Source organism: Lissotriton vulgaris, chromosome 7 (genome assembly GCF_964263255.1).
Source record: "Lissotriton vulgaris chromosome 7, aLisVul1.2, whole genome shotgun sequence".
Lineage (NCBI taxonomy): Eukaryota > Metazoa > Chordata > Amphibia > Caudata > Salamandridae > Lissotriton > Lissotriton vulgaris.
The window spans coordinates 615,543,156-615,561,674 of record NC_141695.1 but is presented as its reverse complement, the minus strand read 5'-3'; the positions used below and the strand labels follow the sequence as shown (position 1 = coordinate 615,561,674).

At 46.1% G+C, this 18,519-nt stretch overlaps 1 protein-coding gene across 6 annotated transcripts in view; it reads left to right on the top strand.

Moving 5' to 3' along the window:
* Positions 1 to 18,519, top strand: part of SLC25A19 (solute carrier family 25 member 19) — a 306,920-nt gene that overhangs the window by 51,434 nt on the left and 236,967 nt on the right. For 3 of the 6 annotated variants that reach the window (XM_086930767.1, XM_086930766.1, XM_086930765.1), the window contains exon 2: positions 8,979 to 9,092. The exons of the other annotated variants lie outside the window; for them this stretch is intronic. The gene's annotated coding sequence lies outside the window, so the exon portion shown is untranslated. The remainder of the gene's footprint in view (positions 1 to 8,978; positions 9,093 to 18,519) is intronic. 6 annotated transcript variants of the gene reach the window in all.

The following is an 18,519-nucleotide window of genomic DNA, read 5'->3' as shown; positions in this document are numbered from 1 at the left end:
GGCATGACTTGCAGGAAAGTGAAGCTTCGCCTATGTGAACACAAAAGCAACATCAAATGTAAAAAAGCAACAACTAAAATGTCAACACATTTTCTGGAGGCAAGACACACAGTAAATGACCTAATCTGGGTTGTCTTGGAAACCCTGTCCCAAAAAGACCATAATGCAGAAAACATCCTCTTCAAAAAAGAGCAAAGATGGGTTCACAGATTGGGCACAGATCGTGAAGGACTAAATGATAGCATCCCATGGGGAAGTATCTACAAGTGAATAGAGATACATTCAACAACAACTTGCTCCAAAAATCATAGCATTTCTAACATAACACCCCTTAAAATAATCGTAAAAAGTGCGACTTATCAATATATAAGGATTAAAAATATTTTGGAACTAACATCTCATCATAAAAAAAGACTCAGCGTAGTCTGTTAACTATGTTTATCCTTTCAACATGAACTAAAACACTGAACCCGGAAGTAGAACGAGTTTCCGGGACTGCAGTGGCAGAGTCAGCACAAGACGAGTGACGAGGTGGCCGAAGGTAGCAGAGAGAACGACCGCTACGAAACCGTAATGTATCACTCTGAAAACAAGATATACTGAGTTCTATTTTGTTGTATTAGGCCCCCGCTGACCCCCACAGATTCCGATGAGGTCAAAGTAGACCAAAAAAAAAAAAACCTCCATTAGTTTTACTGTCTCAAAAGACCCCGGAACGAATAAAAAGTTATATCCGGAACCGAGAGACTTTTAAATTCACTTCACCATTTCACGAGCACCATTTCTGGTCACTACTGTTATAGCAAAGGGTATTACCTCCTGGTGGAGGTTGCAAAACCACTAAACCCCATGATTTTGCAAAAACGTGTGTAAGAAGCGGAGAACGAAAATATACCGCTCAGAGACAACCACAAAACAACACGTTAATGAGGGTTTTTTTATTGGGACTAGTACCGAGACCGTATAACAGAGATACCCCTACTACAGAACTGGAGTTACAGGACAGAAACTACTCCTTCTAACTTCTGTGCGATAGGCAACAGGAGGAGGAGAGGGCTTTATCTAGTTTGGCATCTAACTTCTTATCAATGATGTCCTCCATGGATTCATCGTAGTGGTATTCATCATCACCCTGTTCCTCACACGCAGCAACCTCCTCGTAGAATTTGCATTCTGCCATAATCCAGGTGAATATGAATATTCAATCAGAAGAAATCCCCAGAAGGAAGCACTAATATCAGCCCACAATCAAGGTAGGGCATCGGTTGGGAGTAATGCCGAGACTCAGGAGCCAGAACAATACTACCAAATTCACAAGTCACCAATAGAAAGTCCAGTCTAGGACTAATGGAGGGAATAACCCCTAGCTGCAAGCAGAATAGGGGTGGCAAAAATTAATTTCCAGGAGCCCTGGACAAACAAGGGTTAATGACTAAAGTCAGCTGAAGTGAAACGCTGCCTTATCTGTGCCCAAAACGGCCCGCACTTGCTCCTGAGTTTTCTGCGTTAGACTCCCCGATTCAGCCTGGGGCAGGGCGTCGATCCGGCAGAGAATAGGAGCTGCGCGCGCACAGGGGCGCGTGCGAGCTTCCGAGGCGCGCGCTGGAGGCCCGACTGGGCTCCGGCGTGCGTCTCGCTCCCAGTGAGGGGGCAAACCCCTCCGATCGCAAGCCGTGAACGAGTGAAGCCAGCAAGCTAGCGGCAGCTGTAAAATGGGCAGAAAGGGGCCAAAGCCTGATGCGCAACACGAGCTTGTCGAACGGGGAAATTAAGAGGCTGAGAGCTTGAGTCCTAATCGAAGCAGAGCAGCGCTCCAAGACAGAGAGATAAAACAATCGCGATGCACAAGTTATAAAGCGCTTAATTAGATACAATGCATATAATCCCCAAAACACATTTAGAAAGGCAATAATAGCTAAATCATAAGGTAATATCACACCAGTAGTGCAAAGTAGACAAAATAGAGAGACACTTATCTGGGCTGCGGAGCAGCTAAGAAAGAGGAAGGCAGGGTGGTGCCTCTCTATTTTGTATACTTTGAGATGTTGCTATTGGCTGTAATGAGGAGGCGAGGTTCAAAGCCTCATACGATATAATGCTTTTTCATTGTGTAGTTTTACTTTTATTGGCTGCTGTGAGTTCAGTAAAGACATTGAGACAGCATAATCAGAAGCCTCCGGTCCTGCTATAGAATCCAGCGTGGGACAATGTTTTATATGCACCTCGACCTAAGAACCCGCATTGAGTGCCTTTTAAGTGAGTCTCCTGTAGGAGAATGACATCTGGTTTCAATCTTTAAAAATATGCAGCCATTAGTTCTCTCTTAACCTTATTCCCCATACCGTTCACGTTCTAGGAGAGGATCGAGTACATTCATGGATTGGGGTAGCAATCTCGGTGGTGCACTATGTCCTCCTCCCATCTGCTGTTGTTTATCGCCTCCCACCCCTCCCCCTTCCCCAGTATCCAACCGACCTTCCCCAGGGTCAACAGGCCCAACTATGTCGTGAGCAGATTTGCGAGGTCTATCGCCCACCCCCCAAAACCCAGTATCCTAAACTTCTCCCAGTCCCCCCTCCCCCCCCTCCCCCAAATTCACTAGCCCCAATTGGGCTATCAGGGGGTTTGGCTCTCAAACTGGTAAACTCAGATCCTGGCTAGTTTGTTGGGAATTTCCACTGCAAATTACAACAGTTCAAACAGTCAGAACCTGATATGAAAAGGGAAAAGAGAAAACGAAACAAAAGAAAGGGGGAAGTGGGAAAAAGAAGGGGGGAATGGAGGGGTTAGGGGAAAACAGAGAGGAGGAAAGTGAGAAGCAAGCGCAGGAAAATCGGGTACCACAAGGGAAACAGGACACGTGGGGTGGTGTGCGATGTCCTTCAGCGGGCCGCTATTCCTGCTGCTCTCCAGGCCATTTATTGCTCATCAACTTCATCATCCACGGGTTGGATCTGAGTGTGCCAGTCTCTCCTGTACATTCCAGTAGATTAATATTTTGCAACAACGGATGGTGTTCCTCTGATTCCTTTTTAATGTCCTGATCGGTGCAGTCTGACGAATGTCGCATGACCAGTTCCTTCGACCTCTCTATTCCTCTTGAGCTGCCTAGGAGAGGTGCATGTTTTCCGAGTCTGATGCGCGTGGTGTATCCCCTGCTAGTCGCCTGTTCCGGTATGCCGTCGATCTAAGTGTTGTGTTCGGGACTGTCTCACTATTTCTCCTCATATGGTGTTGAAATCGGGGTCTATTACTGCACATTGACGGGGCTTTCCCGGAGCGCGGTGGCACATCTCCGCGCACTCTCGGCAGGGGGCGCTCCTCCAGCCAGTGCCATGCCTTCTCCGGAGTATTGTAGCATGGGGTCTTGGCTTGATTAAATCATCTTAAGTTTGGCGGTAAAGAGGAGCATGTATGTGATTTGCAGCTGCCGCAGTTTGTCTTTCAAATAGTCAAACATTTTGCATTGCTTCTGTATCTTCCAGGAGTAGTTTGGGAATATACCATGAGCCTTGCGTTGTCTAGCCGGAATTACCCTTTTTGCTGGAATGCCCTAAAAATGACATCCCTGTTTTGGTGGGTAAGGAACCTTGCCTCGGGGGTCTGGTCCCTGGTATTCTATGTGCTCTCTCTATAATAAAGTATGGTGAGAAGTGGACATCAGGGAATTAATCCAATAGCCACTTGCGCAAGCATGCACCAGCAAATGCCCCTTCAATGGCCTCCATAAAGCCAAGAAAGCGAAGATTGTTTCGCCAAGCTCGGTTTTCAGCATCATCGACTCTCCTGAGGTCATCCTTCATGGCAGCCGTCAGGGTCATGACCTCTCCCCGCAATGTATGGGTGGTATCCTCGACGTACGAGATACGGTGCTCCACTTGTGGCACCACCTCCTCGCCCCCTGCACACCGTTGCTCTGCTCTATGTGAGGGCAGGCCGTTGTCTACTCGTGGGCCCTCCAGGTACACCGTAATCTTCTCCCGGGGCTCAGACCATTGCCATTTTGTCCATGGCTGGGTCTGCGCTTTCTGTGCATTTTTCGAGCTGTTACGAGTAGATATCTTTCAGGATAACCCGATCAGGACATGGGACAGTGTCGTCTGGCACTCGGTCTGTGATATTGGGGTGCAGGATAATATGAATAAGCCGATGATTACATCAGGATCAGCACTCGACCATCGGAGCTCCGGTTCGACACGTCTAGCCTGCCATGCTGCTGGCAACGCCCCCCCATTATTACTATTTCTGACATGGGCATGAGCTATAGTTGCATTAGCGCACGAGTTCTAGTTACTTGAGTTAACCATAACGATAACTGCTGAATTTCTATGGTTCTGTGCGAGTTAATTCCGAACCTAACTATAACGTCTCTGTAACCTTTTGTTTTATTCAGTGGTGAATATATACATACATATATATATCTATCCCCATCCCCCAAACAGTTTCCCCACACAAGTACCGGCCACGTCCACCAGTTGGATAGAGTGCAGGCCAGCTCACAAAACGAGAAGGCAAATCTTGTTAAGATTTGCAAGATTCAAAGCCTGCAAGTTTAATGGCAAAAACATTCTTGAAACTAACATGCGGTGTGCAGGCTTTGAATCTTGATGATATATCTATCTATCTATCTATCTATCTATCTATCTATCTATCTATCTATCTATATATATATATATATATATATAGATATATATATATATATATATATATTATACATTCTATTGGGAATAACTTTGGCGCCGATTGAGGGATCTGCCTGTAATTTTCCTTAAATTTGCCTCGCTGTGCTCCACTCCTTCCCTGAAAGTTTTGGGGGGATTCACTGTTTTTTTTCAGTGAATTTCAAAGGTTTTTTATATGCTAATTCCTTACTATATAAGGCCTTAAACCTATGGTTTTTTTCAGTGAATATATATATATATATATATATATATATATATATATATATATATATATATATATATAATATAGTTGGTACTTTTCTATTCTACATATAATACTTACATTTTCTGTATACCTTTAACCTTTGTATGTAAATGATTGTAGCCCACGCCTACAGGCTTGAGGAGGAGCCCTATGATAAAGCATGCCACATGGCTGGTGGCTGAGGGCTTTCATCCTTAAAAGAAAATCTCCCCATGTTTATAGAAGACTGGTTTCTTTACATTACTCCCCATTCACTGTTTTTCACAGTGTTCCTTTAGTATATTGGCAATATACAACCTTGCTTGGGGTCCTCTGTGGATCAGGGGTGTGCAATTCCTGTCGCTTGTCACCCAAGACCTATTGTTTGGGGATAAGGACAGATGTATTTTGTCCACTGGACAAGTAGGTCCAACCCCCTGCAGCACACCTTGGCAGTTTATAATGCCACAGTGTGGATGTGTGAAAGAGAATTGTCTGGCTATGACGGCCTAGATGATGCTAGCTTACGCTTTACAACTTTGCCACTCCAGTCCTAAAAATCTGCATTTTATATCCCCACCCAACTGGGCAGCTGACTGTGGCGAGGTTCGGCGGTGCAGCCTGGTGGTGAGAGCATGATGAGCCTGCTGACTGCTAAACTCGGACTCTAGCAAGTGAGTAGCGATGCTGTTCCCTTCCCAAGCTCACTCTCTGGTACTTTCCAGGAGAACCCTGCCTGGGAAGACACTGGTCCGTATGTGGACTCCATTGTCACAGCTGAGGCTGGTTCCTAGTCTGTTGGATCTTTGGCAAAGACTGCGCAAAACACATCTGGATATGTGGCGCCTCTCGCTGACATACCTCCGCCACAACTACCTGGTTTCCACCTGCCACATTACTACATGATGACCTCGACTGAATATTGGGGTATCCCCTTTGCATCAAGAGCGCCTCCTCATTAGAAATTGGCAGGCGGTTACATAATCTCTCTGCACTGAAATCCTCCAAATGTCACACCTGTGTAATGTTGTAAGGCAGCAATCTTAACTGTTTAGCGTCGATCTGTAATTAGAAATTGCTGCGGTACTATTTTGCAGACACCAGCAGTCTAGCACTGTTCCCCACCTACTGTCACAATACAACCTCCATTATCTGCGTAAACCTGGTGTTATTAAGATATCCCCCTAGACTGAAAATAATGTGTGCAACTACTAATTCGATTCCTAATTGCAAGCATCATCTCCTACAAATAACTTGGCTAACCAGCAGCTCATGCTGCAGTTGAGGTATGCCTTTATGGGCGCTGACCAACTCCTGTAAGAAGGTATTGGCACTTATGGAACTCATCAACATCTCTGCCACTCCTGCAGTTAGCTGTAAATGACGCTCTACTCTCTACTGGTTCAGTTACAACGAGCAAACTTTGGACCACCATGGCTGAAGCTATCATTTTGTTGAATTACTGGAGAGGTTTGGATTAGGCAGATGCATGGTATGCATGATCAAACTTCTTTACACTGCACATCTGGCATGAGTCAGAATTGGATAATGTATTTCAGATCTGATAGTTGTTTTTAGAGTCACTGTCCCCCTTCCTCTTTGACCTTGTGTTGGAACCCCTGCCCATCAGGTTTTGTAATGGGGGGACCAGCTGGGGAATTCCCCTATGTCACAGGACCTACTGGGCTGTGTCATTACTCTGAAGTCCTTTCGCATTGGTGATGGGTCTTCCTGCCCTATCTAAAATGACAATGCTTCCTTGTTTCTTATATTTTTTTGCCAATCTCTCACTGTATCTTCCAGGGAAGTTTTTATTTAATCGTGGCTTCTTAAAGGTGGATTTGTTTGGGGTAAGTGCGATTACACTGGGTAAACTAGGACTTCCTTCAGATAGGGTGGCCTGGGGGTTCCGAACTTTAGTCCACAGAGGCCAGGTTTTACCATACAGTGCATTAACACATGCCTTTCGCACCGTTTGGAGCATTATTTCAGCAAAGCCGTAAACCCACACTATGGATAGTGGCTGGCAGCTAATGAACTAACAGTCCAGAGCTTTTGGGGTGTACACTAGAAGGTCTCAGAAACTGAGGTTGAGAAAGTGTTACATAACCAGTAATAGGAAAGTATACTGACCTACTGAGCTGGTGCCTACAGAAGTGCCAAATTTAAACTCATTCAGTTTAATATGCGCCACAGAACCTACCTCTCATTTGCTAAAATAAACACGTTTTTACTGTAGAAATACATTTTGTCCTCATTGCATTTCGACAATTACAGACCTGTTGCATTTTATGGACTTTCTTATGTACCCCAAGATGATTCCCCTCTAAACCTACTCAGCCCAAATGAAATTCCTCTCCTATTCAGCTCCATTAGAATGATACCAAAGCAGCTGCAACAGAGGTCTGTTGCCTGATTTGCTGGAGATGTGTGACATGTGAATTACACTGCCACTCTATGGTATGTCGCTGTTTATGGATCCAAACCATTTAAGATGTCTGTATAGGCCTCAACTGCTTTTCAGGTCTCACCTAGACAGCACATGCTCTATCGTTACGAGACATGTTATTTACACTCTGTGGGCTTACCCATTGCTTTTAATTTGTTATTCAGTGTCATTTATAAATGCCTGCTTGTATGTGGCCATTCTCTCGTAAATGTTCCTCCTTTTTGTGTGTTGTTCCTTCCCACAGGACATGGCACACGTTCTTGTAGCCTTACACTTTTTTGCTTGTAGGTTCTTTTTTGGGCACTATTTTTTTTCTTTGCTTTCTGCTTGTGTTTCTGGAAGATAGCCTGTGTTGGTGTGTCGTTTGTAAAGCTTCAAAAATTCAAAAACCGTCCAACGTCTCCAACAATTGAGTCCTTTATTTTTTCATTTCTTCAAAAAGCCTCAGCCAACGCGTTTCGTTCCAATGGAACTTAGTCAGGGCTCGGTGATCACTTAGGGTTCAATAAAAGAGGTCAATTACAGACCTGTTGCATGTTATGGACTTTCCAGTCCTTATCTCACTTCTGGTCCATGGTAACATCACAGCTTGCTCAGTTAAAAAACATACTCTACCTTACACAACTCTGTGCCCAGTATGCATTCAAATACATTCAAAAGAACAAGCCAATAACCCTATTCCTAGACCTTGCTCTACTGCTCTCAAAACACACTATCCCAGGGAACTGGAGGGCCAACCTACCTCCATGTGTCAGTCGGTCAGTGACTTTATAGGCTGAGACAGAGGGCAAAGCACTGAAAAAGGAGCACGTCTGAGGACTCTGGAACCACCGCCTGTCTAAGGGCTGGAATGAGCATTTGTTTAGTTTCAGTCCAGAACTTAACATAATGTATTCCCACCTCAGGCAGGTTCCCAGTTATAAGGTGACATCACTGCCTGCTTATGTACCCCAAGATAATTCCCCTCTAAACCTACTCAGCCCAAATGAAATTCCTCTCCTATTCAGCTCCATTAGAATGATACCAAAGCAGCTGCAACAGAGGTCTGTTGCCTGATTTGCTGGAGATGTGTGACATGTTAATTACACTGCCACTCTATGGTATGTCGCTGTTTATTGATCCAAACCATTTAAGATGTCTGTATAGGCCTCAACTGCTTTTCAGGTCTCACCTAGACAGCACATGCTCTATCTTTATGAGACATGTTATTTACACTCTGTGGCCTTACCCATTGCTTTTCATTTATTATTCAGTGTCATTTGTAAAAGCCTGCTTGTATGTGGCCATTCTTACGTAAATGTTCCTCCTTTTTGTGTGTTGTTCCTTCCCACAGGACATGGCACAAGTTCTTGTAGCCTTACACTTTTTTTTGCTTGTAGGTTTGTTTTTGGGCACTATTTTTTTTCTTTGCTTTCTGCTAGTGTTTCTGGAAGATAGCCTTTGTTGGTGTGTCGTTTATAAAGCTTCAAAACCTTGTTATCTATTTGCTTTTGGTGTGTAACTTCAAGGCTTGTTGTCCCTCTCCTCACCCGCCCTCCATCCTTGATATTGCTTTCTTAACAGGTCTGTGCAGCCTGGCACCGGAGGTCAAATGAGCCATGTTTGTTTTCTGTTTACCGTTTAGAGTGACCGTGATAACCGCCCTCCGAGAGCAGTCCTTTTTATCACTGAACTTGCATCCCATGCTGCAAAAATGCTTCCTTGAGACCTACTGAACAGAAAGAAAACCGTGCAGCAGGTGAATAATGGAGCACTTCTCATAGCATCGCTTTCTCTGACTGCTCTTCGAGGCACTAATAGATGTAAAGGAACTTAAGCTCACATCATCGCTTGGCACTCACATATCATGCCCTGCTAAAACAATTTGGCTTTTGTAAATTCAGGTCATTGCTTTCAGCTGGAGGTGTGTTCAGTTTCCCATATTATTGTGTTAAGCATAACTTGCTCCTGCTGCTGATTCCTAAGTCCTATCACTAATATTATGTGTGTGACTGTATCACTATGTTATAGTGCTGTTGAATTGATCCAATGCACTTGTCTTTCTGTCTGTGCGTTAAAAAGCTTTGAATGTGTCTCTATGTTTCCTGAGGCAAACATGTATTCTTGAATCAGACTGCACGACTCACTGTGCAGTATTAGTATTGTGCCACAAATCCCTATTAGGGCCCCAAAGCACGTTTCTCAACATCAGATAGGAACCATAAGTCATGCTTTGTTGGTAGAGATTAGGTTATGTTGCAAGGCCTGTGCAGGACGCAATGGGTGTTGTGCGCAAGGTGCGTAAGGGTGTTTCAATTAGTTAGTGGCAAACCTGGTAATATGTCTGGGCATAAATGTTGGATGCAGCCCTGCGTTCAGATTGTACCTGCTTCCTAATGTCATACCTGAACTATGGGTCATCACGTGATGTTGCAAAACTAGTTTACAAATGATCAAAGGACTGTTTTATTTCTTCCTCCATATTTGATCATTTCTTCACACTTGTAACGCTTAAATAATATATATATAACACTTTCACAACATGCGCTTCAGTTTTGAGTGCTCATTAGGCAGTCCTGAATCATGATATTTGTTGCATACTTGAGGTAGCAAGAATCCTCCAGCCTGTGGTCTGCATCTTGAACATAAACACGCTTCAACCTTTGGGCTCTCTGCTCACTAATGATTGGATGAGCAGTGTTGGTGTCTCTTTTTTTTTTTAAACTTGTGTGGAGTGCTTAACTATTTTTTAGGGGTTTGGCACAATAAAATAACAGTTGTAGTTCACCTGCAGCAATCCCATGTATAAAATGTATACAGTACTCAGTTGCTTCCTAACTAGGTTTTTACTATGTAACTACCAGTACATACATACTTCTGTGCAAATTAGCACAGGCTCAGAAAATAGTATAAACCCGGTCAACCCTCTGAAAAAGCGCCACATTTAACACTAAAGATTCCTTAGTCTTACTCTTCCCTCTGCACCTCCGCTTTCGTCTTGCTCTCCTGCATCGTGTTCTACTATTGACACATTTTTTTTTTTTTAATTTTTACTGAAAATAAAAACCAACAAGAGCAGAGTCAGCATCCGATAGAAGCATTGCAATACAGGATCAAACAAATTAGGCACATACAGAAAGAAATCACATTAAGGATCATTACAACTTCTCGATTCAGCCTTTGTGTTACATCCTGCTTTTCCTCTTTCTCTGTCCTACTTTAGTGTTTGTTATAATTTGCTCAGCATGCATCTATGATGTCATATAGGGTTCTGATTGTGTATGCTTGATTGGAGAGTCAGTTACATCTGAGGCTGAGCAGGAGTCCATCTGCTTCTGGTGGGGTTACAATTGGACCTACATATTTCTGTATTATCAACTAATCTTCAATAAATCAGATCAATTTCAATCTTCTGGATTTAAGGATTTTCTTTTAATTGCTACACTTATCCATTGCCATTTCCACCGATGTATTGACACATTTTTGAAGAAATGGACGGTGCACCAAAGAGCGAAATTCAAAAAACTTCCAACGTCTCCAACAATTGAGTCCTTTATTTTTTCAATTCTTTAAAAAGCCTCAGCCAACGCGTTTCGTTCCAATGGAACCTCGTCAGGGCTCGGTGATCACTTAGGGTTCAATAAAAGAGGTCCCAGACTAGAATGTACGAACGTTATCCTGGTCTCCTTCTTTTCGACGGTCTTTCTATACAAAGACAGGAAAGGTTGCATCAAAACAGTCAGCAGACATCACAGGGGCCCAGAATCCTGGCACACATGCCTCTTGTGTTCAGAGGCTTTTTAAAGAATTGAAAAAATAAAGGACTCGATTGTTGGAGACATTGGAAGTTTATTTTAATTTCGCTCTTTGGTGCCCATGTCCATTTCTTCAAAACGTCTGGTATCTAACAGTGGAGCGTACGTGTGGCAAGCTTTCGACGTGTTTTGCACACAACAAGGACTTCTATATTAACTGTGAAACTGAGGGGCCTGACCAGGGTCAGCCACATTGTTTGCTTCTAAGAATTTACTATTGACACATTTTGACCTCAGTTGATTTGAGCACCCCAGGATTCACTCAATGTCCCCTTTTGTGTTCACAGTGGTTAAAACACCTGCTGTAGAGAGACAAGTGTAACCAGCATTCTCTTGGTCAAACCCTGCAGGGCCAATTCAGCCTTTCAAGCTTGCGGCTAGATAAAAACACGTTCTATTAATCTGACTAATAAAGTGATATAAGTGCCAAAATGTCATTCAGGTTTTGGGTTTAACAAAAATAGGTTTTGGTCAACATTTCATTACAATGACTTATTTCACTGGGATTTCACCATTTTGTGGACTCTTATGAGTTTAAAGGCTATGTACTTTTCTTTCACAGTGTATGGTTTGTCTCGAGGCCATGTTTGGCCTCTGTTGGCATCTCGGTTAAGAAATGAGGATGAACTCTTCCCTTCATCCACCCTATTTTTTCCAAACTATCGGAACCCTACTGCAGGACATGCTGAACAGGATCTAGCTTTTAGGATCGCTCAACTGACCCAATAACTTCTTTTTAATGCAGCGCTTCATGCCTCACTTCTGCTGTTTCTAAGCACTGTAAATAATAGGTTTTACCGTTGCCCATATTAATGAAGCACAGTTTACCTGCCTACCAGAACAAGCATTTACAATGCAATAGGTCTCACAGCAATAAAGTTTGAGTTATTGGCATTGTGTATGACAATGCGTTGCATAACATTCTTAGCTAACTTTGAATTGGTGAGCAGTGAGAGTGTGTGCAAGAGTATGCTGTTGCTCACAGCTGTTTTTATTCACACAGCTCTGATGATGCACCTCACGCACGGGGCTGACAGTTATTATTCACGCAGCTCTGATGATGCACCTCAGGCATGGGCTCCCAGCTGTTAATATTTACACAGCTCTGATGATGCACCTCCGGCACGGGGCTGACGCAGTTATTATTCACACAGCTCTGATGATACACCTCAGGCACGGGGCTCACAGCTGTTATTATTCACAGAGCTCTGATGATGCACCTCAGGCACGGGCTCACAGCTGTTATTATTCACACATAGCTCTGATGATGAACCTGAGCACGGGGCTGACGCCGTTATTATTCACACAGCTCTGATGATGCACCTCAGCACGGGGCTGCCGGCAGTTATTATTCACACAGCTGTTATGATGCACCCCAGGCACGGGGCTGACAGTTATTGTTCACACAGCTCTGATGATGCACCTCAGGCATGGGCTCACAGCTGTTATTATTCACACAGCTCTGATGATGCACCTCAGGCACGGGGCTCACAGTTATTATTCACACAGCTCTGATGATGCACCTCAGGCACGGGGCTGACAGTTATTATTCACACATCTCTGATGATGCACCTCAGGCACGGGGCTCGCAGCTGTTATTCACACAGCTCTGATGATGCACCTCACGCACGGGCTCACAGCTGTTATTATTCACACAGCTCTGATGATGCACCTCAAGCACGGGCTCACAGCTGTTATACATTTGCCTTTGTAATTTGCACACTTGGAATTTTCTCCTCATGTATCTTTACTGTTCCTATTGTGAAGCGCTCTGACGCCTTCGGGTAAAGTCAGCGCTATATAAAAACACTAAAATTAGTCGCATGAAATAATAAAGACTCACCGCCGCAGCCCGGCTTGAACAGGAAGCCAGGCAACCTGTGACGGGGCGGGGCCGCAAAAAGACAGGAAGCAGACGGGAGCCTACCCCACGCTCCTGTGCTGAAGCGCTCCTGTGCCCGCCAGCCGGAAGATTTGTGTTTCAGCTAGCAGGGCTCCCGTGCTCATGGAGAGCCCGCCTGCTGCTGAGAATGACCCGCTGCCTGCAGAGGGAGAGAGGGACACGCGAAAAGAACCCGGTGAGTGCGGTGTGAGGGGGGGGATGTGTGTGCGCGTGTGTGTGTGTGTGCAAGTGTGTCTGTGTGCCTCTGTGTGTGTGTGTGTGTGTGTGTGCGCGTGTGTCTGTGTGTACATTGCCTAAGCTCTTTAACTTGTCTTTGTGCCCTAGCCTGTCTCTAGTTTCGCTTTTGAGGCCATTTTTGTTGTTGTTGTGCCCCGGAGCCCATCCTCTACAGCCCGCCCCCGCCTTCCAGCTGATCCTCCCTCGCCCCTCCCCCCCTCCACTTCTCCACTTATGACAGATGCATTTACGCGCAGCGTTCACGCGCAGCGGACGCGCCCTATGCGCGCCGAAGGTGCGCCAAAGGTAAGCCCGTCTACGCCTGGCCCGCGCCCAGCGCCAGACCCCCTGGCCCCCGCAAACCCCACTCCACCCGCATAACGTACGACGCCGCTACCCTCTCTGCCCTTAACCCCGAACGGACACCACAATGCTGCAAAGCTGCCCCAGGAAACACCCATGGACCCTTCGCCAGCCACTCCTGCAAGTTCGCCTGCATCAAGACCTACTCCAAATCCTCTAATTCCAAACACAGTTCCGACTCTAACAACCTGAAGTGTATTCTGCTGAACACCCGCTCGGTCCACAGACACGCCACTGAACTCTGGGACCTACTCGACACGGCATCTCCGGACTTCGCCTTCCTTACAGAAACCTGGATGAACGCCTCATCAGCGCCCGACATCGCCATAGCCATCCCGGACGCTTACAAGATCATCCGAAAAGACCGCACCAACCAAACAGGAGGAGGCATCGCCATCATCCATAAGAACACCATCCGAATCACAACCAGTTCCGACGATAACCTCGCTACCGCCGAACACCTCCACTTCCAGATCCACACCGACCCCAGGACCACACTTAGAGGCACCCTCATCTATAGACCACCAGGAACCCGCACACAATTCAACGATGACATCACTGACTTCATCAGCCCACATGCTCTCAACTCCGAGAACTACATCCTACTAGGAGACCTCAACTTCCACCTGGAAAAGAAAAATGACAGCAACACCACCACCCTTCTGGACAACCTGGCCAATCTCGGACTCAAACAATTTGTTGACTCCCCCACCCACCTGGTCGGACACACACTCGACCCCATCTTCACCTCCAGCAAGCACATCTCCTTCGACCACACCACAGCTCTCCATTGGACGGACCACAGCTGCGTTCATTTCAACTACAAAAAGTCCTTGACCCACAACCCCCCATAACCTGTTCCTCAAAGAAACTGGAACAAAATCACCCCCGAACAACTCTTCACATCGCTTAACCAAAACCCTCCTGCCATATCATCGGATCCAAACCAAGCTGCCTCCAAACTCACACAATGGATCACCCACAGCGCTGACGAACTAGCACCCTTGAAAAACCACCAAATCAAACTAGGTAGCAAAAAGGCCCCCTGGTTCAACGATGAACTCAAGAAATCCAAGAAGTTATGTCGTACTCTCGAGAAAACCTGGTGAAAAAACCCAACCACTAACAACCTGACCACCTTCAAGGCTGCCACCCGCAAACACCACCAATTGATCCGATCCACCAAGAAATCAGCATTCAAGGACAGACTCGACAACAACGCCCACAACAGCAAGGAACTATTCAACATCGTCAAAGAATTTACCAACCCCACCGCCGGCACGAACAACATCACTCCCTCCCAAGACCTCTGCGACTCCTTATCCTCTTTCTTTCACAACAAAATCGCCGACATACATAACCGCTTTGAAAACCAGTCCGAAGAACAGTCCTCTCCACCCACCCCCGAACCAAAACAGAACTCTCACAACCTTCGCGCCTGGAACCCAATCACTACTGAAGACACCATCCGCCTGATGAACTCCATCCACTCAGGATCGCCAACCGACCCATGTCCTCACTACATTTTCAACAAAGCAGACTCCATCATCGCACCCCATCTCCGCGATGTCATCAACTGCTCCTTCAACTCCGCTACCTTCCCAGAAAGCTGGAAACATGCCAAACTCAGCGCCCTCCTGAAGAAACCCACAACAGACCCCTCAGAACTTAAGAACTACCGCCCCATCTCACTCCTCCCATTCCCTGCCAAAGTCATTGAGAAAGCCATCAACAGTCAGCTCGCCGCCTTCCTTGAATCCAACAATTCCCTCAACACCTCACAGTCCGGCTTCCGAGCCAAACACAGCACTGAAACCGCCCTCATCGCAGCTACAGACGACATCCGAACGCTACTGGATAACGGAGAAACCGTTGCCCTCATCCTACTTGACCTCTCCGCCGCATTCGACACAGTCTGTCACAGCACCCTCATACAACGCCTCAGCAACATCGGAATACATGGAAAAGCATTGGACTGGATCATCTCGTTCCTCGCCGGAAGAATCCAGAGAGTCCGCCTCCCCCCATTCAAATCGGAGGCCACCGAAGTCATCTGCGGAGTATCACAAGGATCATCACTCAGTCCCACCCTCTTCAACGTTTACATGAGTCCCCTCGCATCCATCGCGCGACAACACAACCTCAACATCATCTCCTACGCAGACGACACCCAGCTGATCCTCTCCCTCACCAAAGACCCTAACACCGCCAAAACCAATCTTCACGAAGGAATGAAAGAAGTAGCCGAATGGATGAAGAACAGCCTCTTAAAACTAAACTCGGACAAAACGAAAGTCCTCATCTTAGGATCATCCCCCTCTGCCTGGGACGACTCATGGTGGCCACCGGCCCTGGGTACAGCACCCATACCTACAGACCACGCACGTAACCTGGGCTTCATCCTAGATTCATCCCTCTCGATGACCAAACAAGTCAACGCCGTCTCATCCTCATGCTTCAATGTACTTCGTATGCTCAAAAAAATCTTCCGTTGGATCCCCACCGAAACAAGAAAGACTGTCACCCACGCACTGGTCACTAGCCGACTGGACTATGGAAACACCCTCTATGCCGGAACCACAGCCAAACTACAGAAAAAACTCCAACGCATCCAAAACGCCTCAGCCAGACTCATATTGGACATCCCCCGTCAAGCTCACATTACCGATCACCTAAAAGACCTCCACTGGCTCCCCGTCAACAAGAGAATAACGTTCCTTTTCCTCACTCACGCACACAAGGCCCTCTACGACCTAGGTCCCGAATGCCTCAACACACGTCTGTCCTTCTACACACCCACCCGCCAACTACGATCATCCAATCAAGCCTTCGCCGCAATTCCGCGCATCCACAGATCCACCATGGGAGGAAGATCCTTCTCCTACCTAGCGGCCAAAACCTGGAATTCTCTCCCCACTCACCTCCGCCTTACACAGAACCACCTTTCCTTCAGAAAGCAGCTTATTGATAAGTAATGCACAACCCTCCCCCTAACGCCTTGAGCCCCTCTGGGTGAGTAGTGCGGTATACAAACTCCTGAACTTGAACGTGTGTGTGTGTGTGTGTGTGTGTGTGTGTGTGTGTGTGTGTGTGTGTGTGTGTGTGTGTGTGTGTGTGTGTGTGTGTGTGTGTGTGTGTGTGTGTGTGTGTGTGTGTGTGTGTGTGTGTGTGTGTGTGTGTGTGTGTGTGTGTGTGTGTGTGTGTGTGTGTGTGTGTGTGTGTGTGTGTGTGTGTGTGTGTGTGTGTGTGTGTGTGTGTGTGTGTGTGTGTGTGTGTGTGTGTGTGTGTGTGTGTGTGTGTGTGTGTGTGTGTGTGTGTGTGTGTGTGTGTGTGTGTGTGTGTGTGTGTGTGTGTGTGTGTGTGTGTGTGTGTGTGTGTGTGTGTGTGTGTGTGTGTGTGTGTGTGTGTGTGTGTGTGTGTGTGTGTGTGTGTGTGTGTGTGTGTGTGTGTGTGTGTGTGTGTGTGTGTGTGTGTGTGTGTGTGTGTGTGTGTGTGTGTGTGTGTGTGTGTGTGTGTGTGTGTGTGTGTGTGTGTGTGTGTGTGTGTGTGTGTGTGTGTGTGTGTGTGTGTGTGTGTGTGTGTGTGTGTGTGTGTGTGTGTGTGTGTGTGTATAGAAAGAGCCCGATGACTGGTGGGGGGGATGGAAAGTGAAAGTAACCAGCAGGCTTGCAGTGGAGACAGGTGTGCGCGTGTGTGTTTCAGTCTGCGCGCGGCCCGTGCCGATCCCCTTCCAGAGCTCGCACGTGCCCGTCTCCTGGGAAGCAGAGCCAGTCACAATAGGTCTCTGGCAAGACCGCGCTTTCGCGCGGTTAACGCCACAAGACCTAAAAATGGAAGGCTGAATTGAACTTGATGCCATTTCTGTGGTGAACGTTACTTCGCTGAGCGTCTCTGCCAGCATTACCATGTAGGCTGTAGGCAGGGCTGCTGCAAATACATGGCAAGAGAGGACCAACTTATGTGGCAAGGTGTACTAAATTATGCAGCAATAAAATGCACATTATGCAGCATAATTGTGATTGAATCTGTTCAATTGCTTGTCATTTCTACACATAGTAACACTGTCTGCACAAAGGTTTCACTTTATCAGCGTTCATTTAACACCCAAAAGCACCAACAAGCAATTGAAAGGTTAACAGTGAACTTTTGCGAAGTGCCTTCCACTGCACAGCAACACGTATTGCATTATTAGTAACTTTTTATCTGTTTGTGGTAGAAACACATTTTTTATTAAAATCTACAAATTGTGCACCAGATGAAGGATTATGTAGCAAATGCAGCAAACAAATCCATAACTATGCAAAGAAGCCTTGGCATAGTCAATAGGTCTCGCCTTTGGGACCTTATAAGTGTTTAGCTATGCAACATTTGATGTTATTGCACCAAGGATATTGTGCTGGATAACTAAACACTTATAAGGTCCCAAAGGCGAGACCTATTGGCTATGCCAATGCTTGGTTCTTATGTGCCTCTGCCCTTTCACCGGAGGCACCCCCTCTCGGTTTTTACAGCTTGCCCTCCGACCAGTTAGAGCTGCCATCAGCTTAGTTATGTAACAAGCTCGAACTTGAGTGAGTACAACAGTGTTCCAGAAATCACCAGGAGCCCATAAATATTGCACAAACAAAACCCTGAAAAACAAAGAAGCAGACACTGTGGGGCTGCTATGTAGAACACGCTTTATTTTAAACAAATTTTTTTTTAAAGGCGAGGGTTTTTGTTCCGACTTCTTTTTGGCTTTAAATTTATTTTTCATTTTCCTCCTTGCATCGAGAGAGGAGGCCAGCCCCACCGCGAGCCCTCAAAATACAAGAACCTAATAAATATACATGGCCTTTTCTACAGAGCTCGACACTTTACGTGGCAGATTTATTGCGCCACGAGGTGCG